The sequence below is a fragment of the Pelmatolapia mariae genome, linkage group LG17 (assembly GCF_036321145.2).
Source record: "Pelmatolapia mariae isolate MD_Pm_ZW linkage group LG17, Pm_UMD_F_2, whole genome shotgun sequence".
Classification (NCBI taxonomy): domain Eukaryota; kingdom Metazoa; phylum Chordata; class Actinopteri; order Cichliformes; family Cichlidae; genus Pelmatolapia; species Pelmatolapia mariae.
Window position 1 is genome coordinate 38,001,325 of NC_086242.1, and position 12,511 is coordinate 38,013,835.

Sequence of the window (12,511 nt, forward strand, 5' to 3'; positions counted from 1 at the left end):
TGCTCACATTAATGCACATACATCTGCACATATCCAGAGAAAATCTCCACCAAAGAAATCAGATTTCAAGAAATCCAAACATGAAAATGTGTGCACACACTTGTGATCATGATTAGAGGTCCACCCGACCACCAATCCTCAGGACTCCACGCATGCTCACATGAATGCACAGACATCTGCACATATCCAGAGAAAATCTCCTCTAACGAAACCAAATTCCAAGAAATCCAAACATGGAAATGGTTGCCCACACATGTGATTATGCGCAGAGGTCCACCCGACCAGCAATCCTCAGGACTCCACGCATGCTCACATGAATGCACATACATCTGCACATATCCAGAGAAAATCTCCTCTAACGAAACCAAATTCCAAGAAATCCAAGCATGGAAATGGTTGCACACACATGTGATTATGCGCAGAGGTCCACCCGACCAGCCATCCTCAGGACTCCACGCATGCTCACATGAATGCACAGACATCTGCACACACCCAGAGAAAAACTGCACCAAAGAAACCAGATTTCAAGAAATCCAAACATGGAAATGCTTGCACACAGTTCTGATCATGCGCAGAGGTCCACCCGACCAGCCATCCTCAGGACTTCACGCATGCTCAAATGAATGCACAGACATCTCCACACACCCAGAGAAAATCTCCTCTAATGAAACCAAATTCCAAAAAATCCAAACGTGCAAATGTTTGCACACACATGTGATTATGCGCAGAGGTCCACCCAACCAGCCATCCTCAGGACTCCACGCATGCTCACATGAATGCACATACATCTGCACATATCCAGAGAAAAACTGCACCAAAGAAACCAGATTTCAAGAAATCCAAATATGAAAATGTTTGCACACACTTGTGATTATGCGCAGAGGTCCACCCGACCACCAATCCTCAGGACTCCACGCATGCTCACATTAATGCACATACATCTGCACATATCCAGAGAAAATCTCCTCTAACGAAACCAAATTCCAAGAAATCCAAACATGGAAATGGTTACCCACACATGTGATTATGCGCAGAGGTCCACCCGACCACCAATCCTCAGGACTCCACGCATGCTCACATTAATGCACATACATCTGCACACATCCAGAGAAAAACTCCACCAAAGAAACCAGATTCCAAAAAATCCAAAAGTGGAAATGTTTGCACACACATGTGATTATGCGCAGAGGTCCACCCAACCAGCCATTCTCAGGACTCCACGCATGCTCACATGAATGCACATACATCTGCACACATCCAGAGAAAATCTCAACCAAAGAAACCAGATTTCAAGAAATCCAAACATGAAAATGTTTGCACACACTTGTGATCATGCGCAGAGGTCCACCCGACCACCAATCCCCAGGACTCCACGCATGCTCACATGAATGCACATACATCTGCACATATCGAGAGAAAATCTCCTCTAACGAAACCAAATTCCAAGAAATCCAAGCATGGAAATGGTTACCCACACATGTGATTATGCGCAGAGGTCCACCCGACCAGCCATCCTCAGGACTCCATGCATGCTCACATGTATGCACATACATCTGCACATATCCAGAGAAAATCTCCTCTAACGAAACCAAATTCCAAAAAATCCAAACATGGAAATGTTTGCCCACACGTAATTATGCGCAGAGGTCCACCCGACCAGCCATCCTCAGGACTCCACGCATGCTCAAATGAATGCACAGACATCTGCACACACCCAGAGAAAATCTCCTCTAATGAAACCAAATTCCAAAAAATCCAAACGTGGAAATGTGTGCACACACATGTGATTATGCGCAGAGGTCCACCCAACCAGCCATCCTCATGACTCCACGCATGCTCACATGAATGCACATACATCTGCACATATCCAGAGAAAATCTCCTCTAACGAAACCAAATTCCCAGAAATCCAAACATGGAAATGGTTGCCCACACATGTGATTATGCGTAGAGGTCCACCCGGCCAGCCATCCTCAGGACTCCACGCATGCTCAAATGAATGCACAGACATCTGCACATATCCAGAGAAAATCTCCTCTAACGAAACCAAATTCCAAGAAATCCAAGCATGGAAATGGTTGCCACACATGTGATTATGCGCAGAGGTCCACCCGACCAGCCATCCTCAGGACTCCACGCATGCTCACATGAATGCACATACATCTGCACACACCCAGAGAAAAACTGCACCAAAGAAACCAGATTTCAAGAAATCCAAACATGAAAATGCTTGCACACAGTTCTGATCATGCGCAGAGGTCCACCCGACCAGCCATCCTCAGGACTTCACGCATGCTCACATGAATGCACATACATCTGCACATATCCAGAGAAAAACTGCACCAAAGAAACCAGATTTCAAGAAATCCAAACATGGAAATGCTTGCACACAGTTCTGATCATGCGCAGAGGTCCACCAAACCAGCCATCCTCAGGACTCCACGCATGCTCAAATGAATGCACAGACATCTCCACACACCCAGAGAAAATCTCCTCTAATGAAACCAAATTCCAAAAAATCCAAACGTGGAAATGTTTGCACACACATGTGATTATGCGCAGAGGTCCACCCAACCAGCCATCCTCAGGACTCCACGCATGCTCACATGAATGCACATACATCTGCACACATCCAGAGAAAAACTGCACCAAAGAAACCAGATTTCAAGAAATACAAATATGAAAATGTTTGCACACACTTGTGATTATGCGCAGAGGTCCACCCGACCACCAATCCTCAGGACTCCACGCATGCTCACATGAATGCACATACATCTGCACACATCCAGAGAAAAACTCCACCAAAGAAACCAGATTCCAAAAAATCCAAAAGTGGAAATGTTTGCACACACATGTGATTATGCGCAGAGGTCCACCCAACCAGCCATTCTCAGGACTCCACGCATGCTCACATGAATGCACATACATCTGCACATATCGAGAGAAAATCTCCTCTGACGAAACCAAATTCCAAGAAATCCAAGCATGGAAATGGTTACCCACACATGTGATTATGCGCAGAGGTCCACCCGACCAGCCATCCTCAGGACTCCAGGCATGCTCACATGAATGCACAGACATGTGCACACATCCAGAGAAAAACTGCAATAAAGAAACCAGATTTCAAGAAATCGAAACGTGGAAATGTTTGCACACACTTGTGATCATGCGCAGAGGTCCACCCGACCAGCCATCCTCAGGACTCCATGCATGCTCACATGTATGCACATACATCTGCACATATCCAGAGAAAATCTCCTCTAACGAAACCAAATTCCAAAAAATCCAAACATGGAAATGTTTGCCCACACATGTGATTATGCGCAGAGGTCCACCCAACCAGCCATCCTCATGACTCCACGCATGCTCAAAGGAATGCACATACATCTGCACACACCCAGAGAAAATCTCCTCTAATGAAACCAAATTCCAAAAAATCCAAAAGTGGAAATGTGTGCACACACATGTGATTATGCGCAGAGGTCCACCCAACCAGCCATCCTCATGACTCCACGCATGCTCACATGAATACACATACATCTGCACATATCCAGAGAAAATCTCCTCTAACGAAACCAAATTCCCAGAAATCCAAACATGGAAATGGTTGCCCACACATGTGATTATGTGCAGAGGTCCACCCGACCAGCCATCCTCAGGACTCCACGCATGCTCACATGAATGCACAGAAATCTGCACACATCTAGAGAAAAACTACACCAAAGAAACCAAATTCCAAGAAATCCAAACATGGAAATGGTTGCCCACACATGTGATGATGGGCAGAGGTCCACCCGACCAGCCATCCTCAGGACTCCACGCATGCTCAAATGAATGCACATACATCTGCACACACCCAGAGAAAATCTCCTCTAATGAAACCAAATTCCAAAAAATCCAAACGTGGAAATGTTTGCACACACATGTTATTATGCGCAGAGGTCCACCCAACCAGCCATCCTCAGGACTCCACGCATGCTCACATGAATGCACATACATCTGCACACACCCAGAGAAAATCTCCACCAAAGAAACCAAATTCCAAGAAATCCAAACATGGAAATGGTTGCACACAGTTGTGATTATGTGCAGAGGTCCACCCGACCACCAATCCTCAGGACTCCACGCATACTCACATGAATGCACATACATCTGCACATATCCAGGGAAAATCTCCTCTAACGAAATCAAATTCCAAGAAATCCAAACATGAAAATGGTTACCCACACATGTGATTACGCGCAGAGGTCCACCCGACCAGCCATCCGCAGGACTCCATGCGTGCTCACATGAATGCACATACATCTGCACACATCCAGAGAAAATCTCCTCTAACGCAACCAAATTTCAAGAAATCCAAACATGGAAAAGGTTCACCACACATGTGATTATGCGCAGAGGTCCACCCGACCAGCCATCCTCAGGACTCCACGCATGCTCAAATGAATGCACATACATCTGCACATATCCAGAGAAAATCTCCTCTAATGAAACCAAATTCCAAAACATCCAAACGTGGAAATGTTTGCACACACATGTGATTATGCGCAGAGGTCCACCCAACCAGCCATCCTCAGGACTCCACGCATGCTCACATGAATGCACATACATCTGCACATATCCAGAGAAAATCTGCTCTAACGAAACCAAATTCCAAGAAATCCAAACATGGAAATGGTTACTCACACATGTGATTATGCGCAGAGGTCCACCCGACCAGCCATCCTCAGGACTCCACGCATGCTTAAATGAATGCACATACATCTGCACACATCCAGAGAAAATCTCCTCTAACGAAACCAAATTCCAAGAAATCCAAACATGGAAATGGTTGCCCACACATGTGATTAGGCGCAGAGGTCCACCCAACCAGCCATCCTCAGGACTCCACGCATGCTCACATGTATGCACATACATCTGCACATATCCAGAGAAAATCTCCTCTAACGAAACCAAATTCCAAGAAATCCAAACATGGAAATGGTTGCACACACATGTGATTATGCGCAGAGGTCCACCCGACCAGCCATCCTCAGGACTCCACGCATGCTCACATGAATGCACATACATCTGCACATATCCAGAGAAAATCTCCTCTAACGAAACCAAATTCCAAGAAATCCAAACATGGAAATGTTTGCCCACAGTTGTGATTATGCGCAGAGGTCCACCCGACCAGTCATCCTCAGGACTCCACGCATGCTCAAATGAATGCACATACATCTCCACACACCCAGAGAGAATCTCCTCTAATGAAACCAAATTCCAAAAAATCCAAACGTGGACATGTTTGCACACACATGTGATTATGCGCAGAGGTCCACCCAACCAGCCATCCTCAGGACTCCACGCATGCTCACATTAATGCACATACGTCTTCACACATCCAGAGAAAAACTCCTCCAAAGAAACCAGATTTCAAGAAATCCAAATATGAAAATGTTTGCACACACTTGTGATTATGTGCAGAGGTCCACCCAACCAGCCATCCTCAGGACTCCACGCATGCTCACATGAATGCACATACATCTGCACATATCCAGAGAAAATCTCCTCTAACGAAACCAAATTCCAAGAAATCCAAACATGGAAATGGTTGCACACACATGTGATGATGCGCAGAGGTCCACCCGACCAGCCATCATCAGGACTCCACGCATGCTCACATGAATGCACATACATCTGCACATATCCAGAGAAAATCTCCTCTAACGAAACCAAATGCCAAGAAATCCAAACGTGCAAATGTTTGCACACAGTTGTGATTATGCGCAGAGGTCCACCCAACCAGCCATCCTCAGGACTCCACGCATGCTCACATTAATGCACATACATCTCCACACATCCAGAGAAAAACTCCACCAAAGAAACCAGATTCCAAAAAATCCAAAAGTGGAAATGTTTGCACACACATGTGATTATGCGCAGAGGTCCACCCGACCAGCCATCCTCAGGACTCCACGCATGCTCACATGAAAGCACAGACATCTGCACACACCCAGAGAAAAACTGCACCAAAGAAACCAAATTCCAAAAAATCCAAACGTGGAAATGTTTGCACACACATGTGATTATGCGCAGAGGTCCACCCAACCAGCCATCCTCAGGACTCCACGCATGCTCACATTAATGCACATACATCTGCACACATCCAGAGAAAAACTCCACCAAAGAAACCAGATTCCAAAAAATCCAAAAGTGGAAATGTTTGAACACACATGTGATTATGCGCAGAGGTCCACCCGACCAGCCATCCTCAGGACTCCACGCATGCTCACATGAATGCACATACATCTGCACACATCCAGAGAAAATCTCCACCAAAGAAACCAGATTTCAAGAAATCCAAACGTGGAAATGTTTGCACACACTTGTGATCATGCGCAGAGGTCCACCCGACCACCAATCCCCAGAACTCCACGCATGCTCACATGAATGCACATACATCTGCACATATCGAGAGAAAATCTCCTCTGACGAAACCAAATTCCAAGAAATCCAAGCATGGAAATGGTTACCCACACATGTGATTATGCGCAGAGGTCCACCCGACCAGCCATCCTCAGGACTCCATGCATGCTCACATGAATGCACAGACATGTGCACACATCCAGAGAAAAACTGCACCAAAGAAACCAGATTTCAAGAAATCCAAACGTGGAAATGTTTGCACACACTTGTGATCATGCGCAGAGGTCCACCCGACCAGCCATCCTCGGGACTCCACGCATGCTCACATGAATGCACATACATCTGCACATATCCAGAGAAAATCTCCTCTAACGAAACCAAATTCCCAGAAATCCAAACATGGAAATGTTTGCCCACACACGTGATTATGCGCAGAGGTCCACCCGACCAGCCATCCTCAGGACTCCACGCATGCTCAAATGAATGCACATACATCTCCACACACCCAGAGAAAATCTCCTCTAATGAAATCAAATTCCAAAAAATCCAAACGTGGAAATGTTTGCACACACATGTGATTATGCGCAGAGGTCCACCCAACCAGCCATCCTCAGGACTCCACGCATGCTCACATGAATGCACATACATCTGCACACATCCAGAGAAAATCTCCACCAAAGAAACCAAATTCCAAGAAATCCAAACATGAAAATGTTTGCACACACTTGTGATCATGATTAGAGGTCCACCCAACCAGCCATCCTCAGGACTCCACGCATGCTCACATTAATGCACATACATCTGCACATATCCAGAGAAAATCTCCACCAAAGAAATCAGATTTCAAGAAATCCAAACATGAAAATGTGTGCACACACTTGTGATCATGATTAGAGGTCCACCCGACCACCAATCCTCAGGACTCCACGCATGCTCACATGAATGCACAGACATCTGCACATATCCAGAGAAAATCTCCTCTAACGAAACCAAATTCCAAGAAATCCAAACATGGAAATGGTTGCCCACACATGTGATTATGCGCAGAGGTCCACCCGACCAGCAATCCTCAGGACTCCACGCATGCTCACATGAATGCACATACATCTGCACATATCCAGAGAAAATCTCCTCTAACGAAACCAAATTCCAAGAAATCCAAGCATGGAAATGGTTGCACACACATGTGATTATGCGCAGAGGTCCACCCGACCAGCCATCCTCAGGACTCCACGCATGCTCACATGAATGCACAGACATCTGCACACACCCAGAGAAAAACTGCACCAAAGAAACCAGATTTCAAGAAATCCAAACATGGAAATGCTTGCACACAGTTCTGATCATGCGCAGAGGTCCACCCGACCAGCCATCCTCAGGACTTCACGCATGCTCAAATGAATGCACAGACATCTCCACACACCCAGAGAAAATCTCCTCTAATGAAACCAAATTCCAAAAAATCCAAACGTGGAAATGTTTGCACACACATGTGATAATGCGCAGAGGTCCACCCAACCAGCCATCCTCAGGACTCCACGCATGCTCACATGAATGCACATACATCTGCACATATCCAGAGAAAAACTGCACCAAAGAAACCAGATTTCAAGAAATCCAAATATGAAAATGTTTGCACACACTTGTGATTATGCGCAGAGGTCCACCCGACCACCAATCCTCAGGACTCCACGCATGCTCACATTAATGCACATACATCTGCACATATCCAGAGAAAATCTCCTCTAACGAAACCAAGTTCCAAGAAATCCAAACATGGAAATGGTTACCCACACATGTGATTATGCGCAGAGGTCCACCCGACCACCAATCCTCAGGACTCCACGCATGCTCACATTAATGCACATACATCTGCACACATCCAGAGAAAAACTCCACCAAAGAAACCAGATTCCAAAAAATCCAAAAGTGGAAATGGTTGCACACACATGTGATTATGCGCAGAGGTCCACCCAACCAGCCATTCTCAGGACTCCACGCATGCTCACATGAATGCACATACATTTGCACACATCCAGAGAAAATCTCAACCAAAGAAACCAGATTTCAAGAAATCCAAACATGAAAATGTTTGCACACACTTGTGATCATGCGCAGAGGTCCACCCGACCACCAATCCCCAGGACTCCACGCATGCTCACATGAATGCACATACATCTGCACATATCGAGAGAAAATCTCCTCTAACGAAACCAAATTCCAAGAAATCCAAGCATGGAAATGGTTACCCACACATGTGATTATGCGCAGAGGTCCACCCGACCAGCCATCCTCAGGACTCCATGCATGCTCACATGTATGCACATACATCTGCACATATCCAGAGAAAATCTCCTCTAACGAAACCAAATTCCAAAAAATCCAAACATGGAAATGTTTGCCCACACGTGATTATGCGCAGAGGTCCACCCGACCAGCCATCCTCAGGACTCCACGCATGCTCAAATGAATGCACAGACATCTGCACACACCCAGAGAAAATCTCCTCTAATGAAACCAAATTCCAAAAAATCCAAACGTGGAAATGTGTGCACACACATGTGATTATGCGCAGAGGTCCACCCAACCAGCCATCCTCATGACTCCACGCATGCTCACATGAATGCACATACATCTGCACATATCCAGAGAAAATCTCCTCTAACGAAACCAAATTCCCAGAAATCCAAACATGGAAATGGTTGCCCACACATGTGATTATGCGTAGAGGTCCACCCGGCCAGCCATCCTCAGGACTCCACGCATGCTCAAATGAATGCACAGACATCTGCACATATCCAGAGAAAATCTCCTCTAACGAAACCAAATTCCAAGAAATCCAAGCATGGAAATGGTTGCCACACATGTGATTATGCGCAGAGGTCCACCCGACCAGCCATCCTCAGGACTCCACGCATGCTCACATGAATGCACATACATCTGCACACACCCAGAGAAAAACTGCACCAAAGAAACCAGATTTCAAGAAATCCAAACATGAAAATGCTTGCACACAGTTCTGATCATGCGCAGAGGTCCACCCGACCAGCCATCCTCAGGACTTCACGCATGCTCACATGAATGCACATACATCTGCACATATCCAGAGAAAAACTGCACCAAAGAAACCAGATTTCAAGAAATCCAAACATGGAAATGCTTGCACACAGTTCTGATCATGCGCAGAGGTCCACCAAACCAGCCATCCTCAGGACTCCACGCATGCTCAAATGAATGCACAGACATCTCCACACACCCAGAGAAAATCTCCTCTAATGAAACCAAATTCCAAAAAATCCAAACGTGGAAATGTTTGCACACACATGTGATTATGCGCAGAGGTCCACCCAACCAGCCATCCTCAGGACTCCACGCATGCTCACATGAATGCACATACATCTGCACACATCCAGAGAAAAACTGCACCAAAGAAACCAGATTTCAAGAAATACAAATATGAAAATGTTTGCACACACTTGTGATTATGCGCAGAGGTCCACCCGACCACCAATCCTCAGGACTCCACGCATGCTCACATGAATGCACATACATCTGCACACATCCAGAGAAAAACTCCACCAAAGAAACCAGATTCCAAAAAATCCAAAAGTGGAAATGTTTGCACACACATGTGATTATGCGCAGAGGTCCACCCAACCAGCCATTCTCAGGACTCCACGCATGCTCACATGAATGCACATACATCTGCACATATCGAGAGAAAATCTCCTCTGACGAAACCAAATTCCAAGAAATCCAAGCATGGAAATGGTTACCCACACATGTGATTATGCGCAGAGGTCCACCCGACCAGCCATCCTCAGGACTCCAGGCATGCTCACATGAATGCACAGACATGTGCACACATCCAGAGAAAAACTGCAATAAAGAAACCAGATTTCAAGAAATCGAAACGTGGAAATGTTTGCACACACTTGTGATCATGCGCAGAGGTCCACCCGACCAGCCATCCTCAGGACTCCATGCATGCTCACATGTATGCACATACATCTGCACATATCCAGAGAAAATCTCCTCTAACGAAACCAAATTCCAAAAAATCCAAACATGGAAATGTTTGCCCACACATGTGATTATGCGCAGAGGTCCACCCAACCAGCCATCCTCATGACTCCACGCATGCTCAAAGGAATGCACATACATCTGCACACACCCAGAGAAAATCTCCTCTAATGAAACCAAATTCCAAAAAATCCAAAAGTGGAAATGTGTGCCCACACATGTGATTATGCGCAGAGGTCCACCCAACCAGCCATCCTCATGACTCCACGCATGCTCACATGAATACACATACATCTGCACATATCCAGAGAAAATCTCCTCTAACGAAACCAAATTCCCAGAAATCCAAACATGGAAATGGTTGCCCACACATGTGATTATGCGCAGAGGTCCACCCGACCAGCCATCCTCAGCACTCCACGCATGCTCACATGTATGCACATACATCTGCACATATCCAGAGAAAATCTCCTCTAACGAAACCAAATGCCAAGAAATCCAAACATGGAAATGGTTGCCCACACATGTGATCATGCGCAGAGGTCCACCCGGCCAGCCATCCTCAGGACTCCATGCATGCTCACATGAATGCACAGACATCTGCACACATCCAGAGAAAAACTGTACCAAAGAAACCAGATTTCAAGAACTCCAAACATGAAAATGTTTGCACACAGTTGTGATCATGCGCAGAGGTCCACCCGACCAGCCATCCTCAGGACTCCACGCATGCTCAAATGAATGCACATACATCTGCACACATCCAGAGAAAAACTCCACCAAAGAAACCAGATTCCAAAAAATCCAAAAGTGGAAATGTTTGCACACACATGTGATTATGCGCAGAGGTCCACCCAACCAGCCATTCTCAGGACTCCACGCATGCTCACATGAATGCACATACATCTGCACATATCGAGAGAAAATCTCCTCTGACGAAACCAAATTCCAAGAAATCCAAGCATGGAAATGGTTACCCACACATGTGATTATGCGCAGAGGTCCACCCGACCAGCCATCCTCAGGACTCCATGCATGCTCAAAGGAATGCACATACATCTGCACACACCCAGAGAAAATCTCCTCTAATGAAACCAAATTCCAAAAAATCCAAAAGTGGAAATGTGTGCACACACATGTGATTATGCGCAGAGGTCCACCCAACCAGCCATCCTCATGACTCCACGCATGCTCACATGAATACACATACATCTGCACATATCCAGAGAAAATCTCCTCTAACGAAACCAAATTCCCAGAAATCCAAACATGGAAATGGTTGCCCACACATGTGATTATGCGCAGAGGTCCACCCGACCAGCCATCCTCAGCACTCCACGCATGCTCACATGTATGCACATACATCTGCACATATCCAGAGAAAATCTCCTCTAACGAAACCAAATGCCAAGAAATCCAAACATGGAAATGGTTGCCCACACATGTGATCATGCGCAGAGGTCCACCCGGCCAGCCATCCTCAGGACTCCATGCATGCTCACATGAATGCACAGACATCTGCACACATCCAGAGAAAAACTGTACCAAAGAAACCAGATTTCAAGAACTCCAAACATGAAAATGTTTGCACACAGTTGTGATCATGCCCAGAGGTCCACCCGACCAGCCATCCTCAGGACTCCACGCATGCTCAAATGAATGCACATACATCTGCACACACCCAGACAAAATCTCCTCTAATGAAACCAAATTCCAAAAAATCCAAACGTGGAAATGTTTGCACACAGTTGTGATTATGCGCAGAGGTCCACCCAACCAGCCATCCTCAGGACTCCACGCATGCTCACATTAATGCACATACATCTGCACACATCCAGAGAAAAACTCCACCAAAGAAACCAGATTTCAAGAAATCCAAACATGAAAATGTTTGCACGCACTTGTGATCATGATTAGAGGTCCACCCGACCAGCCATCCTCAGGACTCCACGCATGCTCACATGAATGCACATACATTTGCACATATCCAGAGAAAATCTCCTCTAACAAAACCAGATTTCAAGAAATCCAAACGTGGAAATGTTTGCACACACTTGTGATCATGCGCAGAGGTCCAC